We start from the raw sequence: 14708 nt of genomic DNA, 5'->3' as shown, positions 1-14708 counted from the left end.
TACAGCTAGATGGGTAGTGGTTTTAATCCCAGCAATGGTAACTTAGTCAGCAGGTGTGTGTAAGTATATCCCCTTGTTGTTGTATGTATTTCTTGCCTATGTGTGTGCAATGCCAACACATGTTAAAGCCTCTGCCTACATGTGAACCCCCCATTGGCCTACTTTACAAGGCCTGCTGATGTCATCCACCTTAGATGCACAATTAAACACTCAAACACTGTCCAGGCACATAAGCTCTGTGGCCCATGTGATAAGTGCATAGCACTGTAGTGTATACAGCTAGATAAATAGTGGTTCTAATCTCAACAACGGCAACTCAGTGCATGTGTGTCAGTAAATCTCCCTGGAGCTGTGTGTATGTCTTGACTATGTGTGTGTGTGCAATGCCAATACATTGTAAGGCCTGTTCCACCCTGTTAATCCACACATTGGATTACTTTACAAGTTCTGCAACTGTCATCCACCTTAGATGCACAGTTAGACACTCTCCAGGTCTATAAGCTCTGTAGTGCATGTGATAAGTATGTAGCGCTATAGTGCATGCAACTAGATAGGTAGGGGTTCTAATCTCAGAACTGGCAGCTGTGTATGTGTATGCATATCCCCTTGCAACAGTGTGGCTGTGTTTCTGTGGAATAGTTATACCATTTTAAGGGCCTGTGCAAACATGTTAATCCCCCCCCAGTGGCAACCTTTACAACGCCTGCAGATGTCAGCCACCTGAATAGCACAGTCCAACAGTACCAAAACATAAAAGCTCTGTGGGACATGCAATATGTATGTAGCACTATAGTATGTACAACTAGACAAGTAGGAGTTCTACTCTCAACAAGCACAGCTCATGAGTGTGTATGTGTGTGTACATATATCCCCTTGCAGCAGTGTGACTGTGTTAGGCCCAACACCTGTCTCACCATGCAGGTTGCACTCCATGTTTGGCCAGGTGTGCCTTGTGAAAACAAGTAATACAATACATCAGTCCCAAGAATGTAGGACAACAAACATTTCCTATATATGTGTAATAGTTGCATAAACCAGTCATTTTACATCAGAAACAACTGAATGTTCTGAGGCATAGCATAACCTAGGGAAATGCTTCAAAAATAAGATGTCATATTGGCAGACCAAGAGAAGTCCTGTCCTTTCCACATGCTGTTGGCATGGTTTGTCCTACCAACTGTCACAATACTACAAAAAGTGTTTGACATTGGGCATTCATTAAGGTGGCAACCCTACTCTATGTTGCCTATGTGTGTGCAATATGTATACATTCCCTGTGAGTAGACGGTGCCCCTACATAAACCACATGTATCTAGGTATAAATTCTAACTGCCACCACCCACATATGGAGGTACTGACTAAGACTGTGGCAACTGTAAGATGTGTGCTGTCTGTCATTAACCCACCAAATGATGTTAAAACACTGCAGCAGGGTTTTACATCAGGTACAGATTGGTGCCAAGCTCCTGGCCTCAAGCTAAATTAAAAAAACAGTACAATCATACCATACTGCAAGAACACAGTCCCACTGTTTACCACATCATTGGTAACCTCATAAACATACAACCTGTGTTGACAGACCTGGGTACTCAGTTTGATAACAATGTCACATTCAGCCATCATGTAGTGGCAGTGGTCAGAAAGCCCTTGTATGTGGTGAAAGTCATAGGTAAAAGGAGTGCATCCAGAAAAAAGGTGGACATTACCTCTGTATATTCCTCAGCCAATACAGCAATACTTTAGTACAATGGCCCATTTGATATGTACCTGTCCAGACATCTGCAACTACTGGAAAGGCCATGGTAATACCCTTAAAAGTAATCCATTCCCTCAACCTGTCCCATGCAGACAGCCTCTAATCAGTAGTGCCCCACTTGGTATCAGACAGGTTGCCCAGAGGTGGGCTGTGGCACACCTACAACCCAATGTTGGACCCTGCCCTTCAACAGCTGCCCCATATATGTGAATCTACTTCCTCATGCATTACCAGCACAACAGGCCTGAATCTGATAGGCGATATCAATAAAACCTGCCCTGTCTAAGGAATGCACTCTCCATACATGTCAAACAGAGTATCATGCAGATCATCATCAAGTGTAACCGTGATGAGTGGATGGGATACCCCAAATCTGTCCCAGACATCCCACCTGTGTCCCTCAATGACAGGGGCAACAGGTGCTGATTGCTGATTCTGTTGGAGGTAAACTAATGGATAGGCTTGTAAGGGCCTCAGGGCCAATAGCCTAGTAACCTTGTATGATCCTGGGTATACCAGTTATGGCCTGTGTGCTGTGATGGACTGTGTTGTCAAGTGTCCACTCCCATCACTGCCACCTACTGTGGTGTGTCTCCTATGGGCGACATACGTGTGCCATGTCATACATCCACCATCTGACAGACAGGTGAGTGTTACTACAGGTATATGGAGACAGTCCAGCAATATCTGTGCGACACAATTACAAACAGCACTGCAAATGTGTTGTAGGGTATCCTCCTTGTGGGTGTCCAACATCCGCAATACACAGATGTTTGCAGAATGTGTACATGTGCCTGATATATGTGGACCCTCTGCCAGACAGATGTGGATGTCTGGAAATCAGTTGGACAATATGTAATGATTGTTTCCAGACTGTAGAGAATCTGGCTGTCATAGTCCAGACACCTCAGAAAACAGTCATGGTACTTTAATATATGTTACTGTATTCATTCCCTCACATTGCATGTTCAATATGTACACCCAGTTGCTGAAAGTGAGCCTGTGCCCCCCCCTCTACTACTGTCTATAGCCTGCTGTCCTGCTGTAGGTGGTCATAAAGTATGCTAGCCATAGCTCTCAAGCAATGATATACAGGTGTTGAGTACACAGTGATCTTGCCAGACTACATCAGGAACAGTCAGGGACACCTGGACAATGTTTTAACTATGCCTGTGTGACATTCACAGGATGAGAGAAGCAGACTGACAGTATATCATGCATCCACCACTACTGACTGTCACTACTGTCTAATATGCAATCCAGATGCATTTGTACATGAGCTGATCATTGCTGAGGGGACTCAGGGGCCAGAGCTGTGATCTATCTTACAGCAGACAGAGCCAAAAGGGAAGCCTGTAGCTGCTGGACAACTGAATAACAGTGACATGTTATTCCAAGAAATTTACCACAGACCTCTATTATGGTAATCCCTATTTCCCATGCCTGCATCCCCCAATTGCATCCGATTACATGGGGAATACTATTACATACCTTGTATAGTGCTGTACTCCTTTATGTGCAGAAATCCTGTGGCAGAATGCTAGGATAGCGCAGTTTGTCATCATAGAGAAAGTCATAGACCTGTGTACTATAGGCAGCAGCTTGCCTTTTGTGGTTAATGCTCATGAACAGCTTATTGCCTGTGCTCCAATCTGTGGCTCAGATTTGCTAATTGCATTCAGAACAGCTGAATTGCATTTTCATTAGTCAAAGTCATGGCAACACAGTGCTGTATTTGAGGCTTTCATGTAGGCCTTGCCCTTTTCCTGGCCTGTAAGAAGGACATTATCAAGGTATGGGGACTACAGCATCATAGATGGTAGGTTGAAATACTATCCATGGTTTGGATTTATGTGGTATGTCCACAGTTTTGCATGTTATGTTTAGCCATTGTGAACAGACTTTCTGATTATGTGGCAGTTTACTGTTTAACAATGTGGTGTGAGGTCAGTAAGGAGACAGACAGATGTGAGTGTCATACGTCATTTGCATCAGAATATGCATGCTACTGCATTAGCTTATAGTCTATCAGCTGTGTATGTTTGTAGGGGAAAACTTTGACACATGTCCCTATCACTTGACCGTACCCCCACCCCTTTATGTATGGGTGTTGTATGGATTCCTTGTTCTAGGTGTTTGAGGCAGGGGCAGGTAGCTAAACATACTGATGCATATGTTGCAGGCTGTAGCTGCTGCATTCTGCCCAGGAGCCATACTGGGGATTGTGAATACAATGCCTTTGATGCCATTCCACTCTCAGGCATCATAGACTAACTAATAAAACTAAATCTAAACCTTTACGTAACCCACTGGATAGCAAGCTGGCTTACTGACAGAAGTTAACAAGTTAGTATTAATAGTGTATTCTCTTCTAAAAAGCTTGTTAGCAATGGCGTCCCCCATAGTTCAGTATTATGGCCATTCCTATTTGGTATATACTTCTCAGAAGTCAAATCTGATGTCAAGGGCCTTTGAGTGACCAAGATTGTTGCTGATTGCAAACTTGAAGTTATCATCAAATCTATGAAGATCTCATAAATACTTCAAGATGGGCACATAAAACAAATGATGGCAGGACCATTGTTTGGAGTTATAAGCAAATAAGTGCAGTATTGTATCTTTTGGAAAACATGAGCAGCCATGTATATATCACATTAAGGGCACCCGCTCAAATCTGATATAATCACTAGAGACCTGGACATGCTTGCAGGTAATGAACACTCATTCAGCCTCCATGTATCTAGAGTCATTAGAAAATCCTTCTACTAAGCCCAGCTAATCTCCAAAGACATATTTTTGGAGATTAGCTTTCTGCCTCACTCTTCTCCTGTACGATACACTGTGATGTACAAATGCCATTTTGGTGAAATTAATCTTGAAAAACTCTAAAATTGTTGCACACCCTCATAAACTGCCACATCTCAGTGCAGCTTGAGGCTCCTACATGAGACAATCTCTAGTGGAAGACCTCAGTGCCATCGGTTTTCCTCCACTGGATGCCTGAATCACCTACAGGACCCTGTCTTCCTGTATAATTAAAGTTTTACATCCTCCTAAACTGCCACAGCTCAGTACAGCTTGAGGCTCTCAGATAAGAAAATCTGTAGCGAAAGATTTCAGTGCCATCTTTTTTCCTCCACTGGATGCTCAAATCACCTATGGGACCTTGTCTCCCTGTATAATTATTGTATGTGCCTGTTAACCTAATCATTTTAGTTCTCAACTTACACCTTCCAAACTGTTTCTGGTATAGCAGTGCCCTCATACATCACCCCAAACCTCTCTTACCCTAATTCTTGCCCCTATTGCTGCCTAGCCTATCATCCCACTCCCCCCATCTTTTCCCACTATACCTCGCCTAGACTGTGTTAATTTAATAACCTCATCTTTCTTCCACCTGGGTATTTTTCTGAGGCTTGCACTCTCAGTCCTCTAGCAAACTCTCCCACATATTTTGCCATCTTTCCTATTCCTGCCTCACTACCTACTCTCTTCTGTCCCTCTACCTACTCTTCTTTGTCCCTGGCACACTCATAGAAAACTTAACTCTTCTTTTCTACCTCTTCACCTGCCTTAATTTGCTTCCCCTGCTTGCTTTAGCTACAGTTCCTCGACTTTGACTTCTCTTCCCTTAACCAGCTTTCCTCCCTACTTTTTCTTACCTTGCTGATTGCTTCTTTTTGCTTCTCTTTGGTGATGCCCCAAAGGGCTTGTCATTATATTCAGCCCTCCCCGTTTTACTCTGGTTCCACTCTATCTTTAGTCTGAATTCTGCCCTTTCAGCCCCCCTCCCACCTCTAGACTTATCCACTTAATAAATCCTCCCACAGTGTTTTGCACCATTCAAAAGTCTTCTCAAGTTTGGCACCTTCCCTTTCTATCTCACTGTTCTCCAGTCCAATACTCTCTCCTTTCATGATGATGTACAAATGCTGTTTTGGTGAAATTAATCTTGAAAAACTCTAAAACTGTAGGTTTTGTGTTCCTCTTGCAACTTATTATTTATATTTTACACAGATATCTCTAGCTATTCATGAGATATAGGGTTTAACTGAGTTCCTAGTGACTATATGTGTCAGCTCCGATTCTAATTCTATTAGTTCACTGTTCAACACCACTGAATGTGACTGAGTTGATTGGAACCATTTCAATATGGACTCGCTACAAAGGTTGTATGCTTGCTTGCAATGCCGTGTACTGGTTCCATCCACAGTCAAACACTGTAAAAGTGTTGATGTTTTGTTCATTCTTTTTGCCTTGTTTTTCATATAGACATTTTTGTTTTTTGCATGCTAGCCTGGAAAGTCTATAATCTTTTAATATGTGACAGCACTGACCTGCTGATTTAATTTCTGTCTGAACCAACACATGCAGCCAAGATTATTCTTCTATGACTGAGTATTGCATTCTGATCATATTATGCTGCACAGTAGCAGCTCAGACACCACACCAATTCCTACTGTAGCCATACTAAGTCTGCAGTATTAGTCCCGTACTCCTGGATGACTGCTTTTTCTGCTGAGACTGTATTATCGCTACATATTCCAATAAGTCTCACACACTTCCATTTTGCTTACTAATTTACATTAATAGTGTTAATTCCCTGCTATAGCCCTCCCTACCACAATCACTTCTTGGACAACAACATTTAACGAATATATTAAGTTAGCAGTCCTGGCATTGTAATTTGCAATTGTGCAGGTTTAACCTGGTCTTGTTCACTAGGTGGCAGATTCAGTCTAACCTTATTTGCAAGTGCATGCCTTTGCACAAATTTCTAAAGATCAACCTGTTAACAGCTGTAGGCTTTTCCCAGCTTTATTTCTTAAGAGTTAGTATCTTCATAGCGGATACATTTTGAATTAAGCCCCCTCCCATGTGCTAGTTACATCATTCATACCCCATGGTGCTGTTTCCGGGCTGAAAACTGCACACCTATGATTTTTCATTTATATATGGTGGTCTACTAGTCCATACATTCTTGCAAACCACAAACAATTGCCTGATGAATACAGTGCCCTTATCATCTCATAATGTTGGATTGAAATTGAGAGTTTTTTTTATCCTGAATGCTTATGAATGATCATAGTGCATTTTATTATTGATTTTGCTAGGATGTATCACTCAGTATAACAATACATCTGCACATCCTTTCACTCACCCCTCAACCCCTCCTTCCTGATGTTTTTTCCACTTTTTTGCTCTCACTTCTTGATATTACTCTACCCACACTGTATCCTAACTTATCTATCTTATCAACAAATGACAAAGATTGTCTCACAACTTAAGCACATAACCAAGTAATGAATTTATGTCCATTAAGAGTATTCTAAAGCTTAGGGCATTATGTAGATAATGGTTGGGCACATGTAATATGAAAGTAAGATAAGCAGGTAGTCATTAAAAGCTTGTAGTAAATGTTTGACTTAATTATGAAGTTGTAACATGTTAATATATGTTAATCATTTTGAGTATAAACATGTATATGATTATTTAAGTAAAAATATACATACATTTAAACAGAGGTTTTATATTGATTTTTTATATATATAATGCACATGTGCTAATTTTAAAAGGTGGTTTAATAGTATGTGCTCATAGTTGTTTTACAAATAGCAAATGGTTGATTGATAATTAAACAATTAATGATGTTGATCAAGCATATAAAAAGGTTGGTAGTTATGTTGTAAAGTTGTTTGAAGAAGTGGGGGCATTGACCTCCATGAAAGCGCTTACATTAAAGGTTTGAATTTTGCTACTTTGAGTACTGGGTCTCCTCTGTGTTACACGCTTGCTATACTTTGGTTTTCTGCAGTTTGTTCAGTCTTTGTGATTTTTTGACATAACCAAGTAATTGCCTCATAACTTTTAACAAAGCTCTTTTCCTATTTTATTAGGCTTAACACCCTCCTAAACTGCCACATCTCAGTGCAACTTCTGGCTCCCAGATAAAAAAATCTCTAGTGAAAGACCTCAGTGCCATCTGTTTTCCTCCACAGGACACTCTAATCACCTAAGGGAGCATATCTTCCTGTATAATTAATGTATGTGCCTGTCAACCTAATCATTTTAGTTCTCACCTTACACCTTCCAAACTGTTCCTGGTATTGCGGTACCCTCGTACATCACCCCAAACCTCTCTTACTTTAATTCTTACCCCTATCTCCGCCTAGCCTATCATCCCACTCCCCCATCTTTTCCTGCTATATCTGGCCTAGACTGTGTCAATTACTTCTCTCTCTTCAACCCCTGGTATTTTTCTGGGGCTTCCTCTCTCAGTCCTCTAGCAAACTCTCCCACATATTTTGCTATCTTTCCTATTCCTGGCTCACTCACTACCTATTCTCTTCTGTCCCTCTACCTACACTTTTCTGTCCCTGGCACACTCATACAAAACTTAACTCTTCTTTTCCACCTCTTCACATGCCCTAATTTGCTTCCTCTGCTTACTTTAGCTACAGTTCCTACACATTTCCTTCTCTTTCCTTAACCAACTTCCCCCCTACTTTTTCTTACCTTGCTGATTGTTTTGTTTTGCTTCTCCTTTGGTGACATGCTAAAGGGCCTGCCCTCGCTATTCAGCCTCACTACACTCAGGCTCACTCCCCTACCCTACCCCCATTCCCACCCACCCCCAATTTCCTTAAATTTATACTTCACTAGCCAGTCCATCTTGACAATTCATCCAATCAAAACACTACACCTAATCACTCTCTAACTCTAACCTAAGCAACTTACACCCCTCCCACTGCAGTTACTGATACAAACAACGCACCCTTACTTAATTCTATTTAACTAAAATGCCTAATAATAAAACTCCTCCCATAACAAAACAGCCAAAAGCGTCCAACCCTCAACAAAGTTCATGAACCAGCTGCACTTACTGACATCCACTCTGCTACTTTTAACAGTAGCATCATATAACACTTCTTACCATTCCAACCTAAATGAACCTTCCCCTTCCCACACCACCTCTAATAGCTACCAACTAACTCCCAGACCAGTAAACATCACTATATGTAGCTCCATTTTCAATATCACAACCCTACACCATATGCAGTTTTCCCTTCTCCCACATCCAAACATACCTAGCATCTCTCAGCATTGTGATAAATACATAGTCAAATTATTGAAAACTCTAATCAACATAGCATCCAAGCAAACTCAGTGGGGGAATGCACCCAAACCCTGACCCAATCAATGAACTGTATAACTCAACCTTACAAAATGACATACATTCTCAATCTCCTCAATCTACAATCATTCATCCTTTACAAATCTGATATTTTTTTTGTAATCGTTAATGTAAGAAGTGTCAACAACATCCATGAGCTGCATGCTAACATCTCCCTTTACTTCCCAGATATTTTACTTCTCACTGAAACTCGGTTAAAACCTGCCACCCCCAGTAATGAAATACTACCACCAGGATATAATATCATGCGTGCAGACAGAATTAATAAAAGAGGAGGAGGCATGGCCCTACTCTTTAAAAGCCACCTCTCTGTAGAAACTTTAGATGAAAAAATCTAGATCTTAACAATGTTGAAGTAATATTTGCCAAACTAAACATTAACCCCAAGAAACATATATACATAATAGGTATCTATGTGCCACCCAGGGGATAATATCCAAGCATTAGGAAAACATACTGCATTAAAGCAGTAAAATATTACCTCAGGAAATAATTATTATGGGCAACTTCAATGTAGACTGGTTGGACTGCAACTCCCCAAACCACCAAAATTACATCAACCTGCATGGTTTCACACAACTCACCCAGACACCCACTAGGATTAATAAGCCCTCCAACAAACACTTGTCTCTAGATTGGATATTAAGAAATAGGCCAGCCCTCTACTCCTATTCTGGCTGTCTGCCAGACAGTCTCAGTGACCACTTCCCAACCTATTTACTTAGGAAACAAGCTAATCCATCTAAGCAAGTTACATTTAAACAAATAAGAAACAAAAAAACACCTGAACCCCAACAACCTTATAGATATACTCAAGCATTGTAACTGGACACCACTGAAATTACTACCCCTACAGGAAGCAATTGATTACCTTAACTCTACCTTCCTATCTATACTAAACTGTCAGGTCCCTAGTAGAAATATACATGTTAAATCAAATTATGCCACATGGTTAACAAAAGAAACACAATCACTACTTAAATCTAGAGACAAGGCATGGGCAACCTGGAGCAAAACAAAGTCACAACCTCCTCTACAAACCTACTGGGAACTTAGAAACAAAGCAAAGCAGTAAATTAAGCAAGACAAAATAAATTTCTACTCAGAAATACAATCAAAGCACAGCAATAACTCATAAAAATTCTGGACAGCTATAAACAATATACTTCTACCAGGAAAAGTCAGTACACCCCCTCCTACTACTAATAATAATTCAGATAATATTCCTACTCAATTTAATAAATACTTTACTGAAACTATATTAGCACTGTCCACTGTCCAACAATCAAACCCTCTCACTTATCAGAACTACCACTGCCTCTTCTAATATTAAATCCATCTTCTCCCTGCAACCTGTACCTACAGAGACAATCAAAAAACTGCTTAAAAAGCTGAAACCCATCACATTAGCAGCAGACAACTTACCTGCTGATTTCCTAAAATTAACAGCAGATGAAATAGCCTATCCCATATCAATTCTTATTAATAAATCCATAGCTGAACAACAAGTTCCTCCCATTCGGAAAACCTCTCACGTTATACCTCTACATAAAGGTGGCTCATCAACAGATCTCACTAACTACAGACCAATTGCAATATTATCACCACTGTCCAAAATACAAGTTACTAATTACCTGTATACTGACAAATTTCTAACCAACACTCAGCACAGCTTTCAAGCATTTCATAATACTTCAACTGCCCTAATGACATTCACCAATACTGTCAACTATTACAAGAGCAACAATAATTATGTATTGTCTATCTTCATTGGCCCATCAAAAGCCTTTGATATGGTTTCCCATAGTAATCTTCAAAACATTGTCTCCAAAGTAAACTTTTGTCATTCTACTCTTCCGTGGTTCCAGAATTACCTTAATGGATGCCAGCAAGCAGTCTCTTAGCAACAGACTTTATCACCCCTTCTACCAGTGACTCTAGGTGTCCCCCAAGGCTGAATCATAGGCCTACTACTATTCTCAATATTTACAAATAACCTCCACACCTCAACCCACAAGCCTCTCTCATCCAGTATGCAGATGATTCGAAAGTGATAGCTACTTCTCTCTCAATTCAAGAACTTCAAAATTTAACATGACAATCCTTTCTAGCACTTGAGACCTGGCTTAGAAATGCTCAACTAATTTTAAACCCCCCAAAAAACATGCTTATGATTTGCCAACCCTCTAGATCAGCCTCACCCACTAACACTTTCAACACTGTATCACTAAACAACACCATTTCCCAATCACCACACACCAAACGTTTAGGAGTCAAAACTGATTGCAACTTAAAATTTGACATTCACATTTCTCAAACAGTAAAAAGAGTGCACAAAAAACTTGGAACATTGTATAGGAACAAACACTACTTCACTAAAAATACTAAAGCTACTATTGCCCAATCTCACTTAATCTCTATGCTGCTGTATACAGCTCCCATACTCACAAATCTAAAAAAGCAGAGCTAGCAAAACATGAATCATATTATAACAACATTTCCAGATATGCTACAATCTTACCAGCTAGAGTTCACTATTATACAGCACTCAAGCAACTCAACTGGCTAGAGCACCCCACCTCCTTCATTACAACCAGTTAACTATGGCCCATGAAATACTCTATGAACTTGAGAAAATACCTGCCCCACAAATATTACTTTAACCTTATGCCCCTAAAAGAACCCTACACTCCACTAACAAAAATCAATATAACCAAACATCAAGCAGGAGATTCCCTCTTCTCAAATTATATAGGAAAAATCTGGAATTCTGTACCAGAAAATATTTCAACTATTACATCACTTGCCCAGTTTAAAACAACACTAAAAAAACAAATAAATGGCTGTGTCCTTGCTCTGCACCTGACTAATCATTCCCTCTGACTATGCTACTACCTTTGCTTCACTTACTGACTAACCACTTTCCTCTGTCCGTTCTATTACCTATGCCTCTTTGCATACTAACATTACACAGGACTTTACCATTGCAGAGCTGATAACATATTGATTAGACATTTCAATTTCTTTGTAAACTATATTCAGAAACTTTAATGTCATATTGGTCCCACTATTTATTTAAACATAATTTTATAATGTTGTAATGACTCTATGTATGCTTAATCTTTATCTTATTGATTTGGTATACACTCATCATATAATATCTACACTTAATAATCCATTAATTAGTCTTTTCTTATAGCTGATTGTCCAAATTGCTCTTAGCTAGTTTTCTAACTTCCTTGTCCTATGTATACTACTGACATATTGCAATTCTATATGTTCAATGTGAAGCTTTTCTCCCTGGGCCTCCACTGAAGAAGGACATCTGTCCAGTCAGACTTTCCTGGTAAACAAATGTACAACAAATAAATAAATAAATAATATTTCTTAGGCCGAAGCATGCTATCATGCCCCTCCTTTATTAGACCCATAATAATATATGCTGTCATCATTGACATGCATCTGTCCAGCTTCATGAATCAATTTGAAAAATGACAATGTTCCCTTGCTAAGCAAATCAATAAGTTCCATCACCTGCAGGGCACCTTAAGGTCTGACTTTTCTGTTCCATACAGACTTTTTAGGAGTTGAACCCTGCCTGTCCTATAAGTTCACAAAAGACCATGGCCCAATCAATCTCCTATAGCTTCACAAAACTTGAAACACTATGAGCAACCCTACAAAAGCTCTAAACCTCCACTGTAACTTAAACAGAACCTGATGGTAGGCTAGACACCTCTTTCAAAGAATTCCTCTCCTCTGGAACATACCTCCTCATCATATCAAACGATGTAACTCCCTAACCCTCTTCAAATGCAGCCTGAAGAAGCAGATGTGTAACTGCAAATGCACCACTAATCTGACCCTACAAATCCTCATGGAAAGGGGTATAAAGTAGTGGGACTTGCATTGGTTAGGGTACAAATAATTACCCTACTGACTGTTTAATAAGAATCCATGAACCAAAAAAGGTGTAGGCTATTTCTGGCCCACTGGAACAAATAAGGCAGTATAGGCTTAGGATGGATAGCATCATTTAGACAAAGGCTAAATTACTTGTACAAGGTTGGGCAGGCCATGTATGGCCAGCATGAAGTTTTAACCTAAGCCTTATCTGTTTAATATGGGCCATGTTGGCCAGAACTGGTGAAATAATTGTAGTTCATTCTAGTTTAAGTAAAATATGAATGATGCAGAATATGTGTTGTTGTATACATGATGTGATTTTAAGCCATGTGTGGCTTGCTTAGAAACATGGTAGAACAGGCCATGTTTGACCAAGAGAGTTGGGGTGATTTTAAAATGTATAATGCTTGCTTTGCTTATGTCTCATTGTGTTTCAAGTAGATGAAGGTTTAGCCTTATGGAGACATCTGCTTAAACCTTCTGCTTGATGAGACATTGTGATAAAGTGAATTTGCCCTCCTGTGGTGGGAAGAGCAAGTTTTCCACACCCTGAAAGGTTCTACAGTCAACAACCATGGAGGAAGTATAAATCAATAAAAAGAGAATCACTTGCAGTGCACACATAATAACTGCATCAGGAGTTATTTATTATGAATAGCAGTGATTATGAAATCCAGCATTGGAAAATTGAATTCTTCCAGATGGAAGCTCATCTACTTTATTCTTGATGAAGTGTATGGAAGCTCTTATTTAATAAGACACTGAGGAGATCATGCTTTTTCAAGAAAGAGGATATAATTTGTGTCATTTATGGGTAGAAAACTGCATACCTAGCTAGACCATGCTTGGCCATGCTGGCTTTATGGATTCTAATAGTGTTTGGCTCTTTTAAAATGATATAGTATAGACTAGGATTGTTGATAGTATGTGAAATGATCTAAGGACTTGACTGCCTCATTTAAATCAAAAGTATACTGGCCATATTTGGTCAAGAATGATGAAATATTTTAAAATATATGCCTGCCTCATTTAGAATGAAATTTTGTAGGCCATGTTTGGCCTTGATTGGTGAAGTAATTGAACCACTGTTTGGCTCATTTAAAATAGATTCACAAAAGTCATGACTTGCCATAATGGGTGAAGTAATTTTACATTATTTTGGCTCAGCTAATTAAGAGCAACAAAGTCTTTACCTGGTCAGAAGAGATGTAGTGAATTAAGGTTTACTTAATTAATTTAAAATGCAGTGTTAAAAGTGACTTGAAAGAATGTAGTAATGTGTGTCATGTTGGACTTTGCAGGAAAAAAGGGAAAAGGAAACATCCTGTACAGTTTATATATAATGTAAGCCGTGTTCTTTTTTTTCTGTTAAACTAAATCAAGGGGCTATTAGTTTGGTGTGTGTGTGTGTGTGTGTGTGTGTGTGTGTGTGTGTGTGTGTGTGTGTGTGTGTGTGTGTGTGTGTGTGTGTGTGTGTGTGTGTGTGTGTGTGTGTGTGTGTGTGTGTGTGTGTGTGTGTGTGTGTGTGTGTATGGGAGTTTCTGTACTTCTCATGTTCCCCTATGCTAATGAGCAGTGGATGTAATATCAGGGGAGTCACTAGATACCCAGGAAACATTTTAAATATGATAGCAAGCACTTATAAAATTGAGTGGACAACATAACAGAACATGGGCTTTGGCTAGCAAAGCATGAAATACCTAAAAGTATGAAACTCTAATGTCTGGCATTATTGACGGTAATGGCCTTTGATGTATGAGTGGACATGCTTAAGATTTCCAGACAAAGCTGGGGTTAATGCTAGATGACACCAGGAAGTATTTCTAAATATTACTCTAATCCACTTAAACA

Source organism: Protopterus annectens, chromosome 1.part2, assembly GCF_019279795.1.
Source record: "Protopterus annectens isolate FY-2018-M chromosome 1.part2, PAN1.0, whole genome shotgun sequence".
Classification (NCBI taxonomy): domain Eukaryota; kingdom Metazoa; phylum Chordata; order Ceratodontiformes; family Protopteridae; genus Protopterus; species Protopterus annectens.
This window is presented reverse-complemented; position numbering follows the sequence as displayed.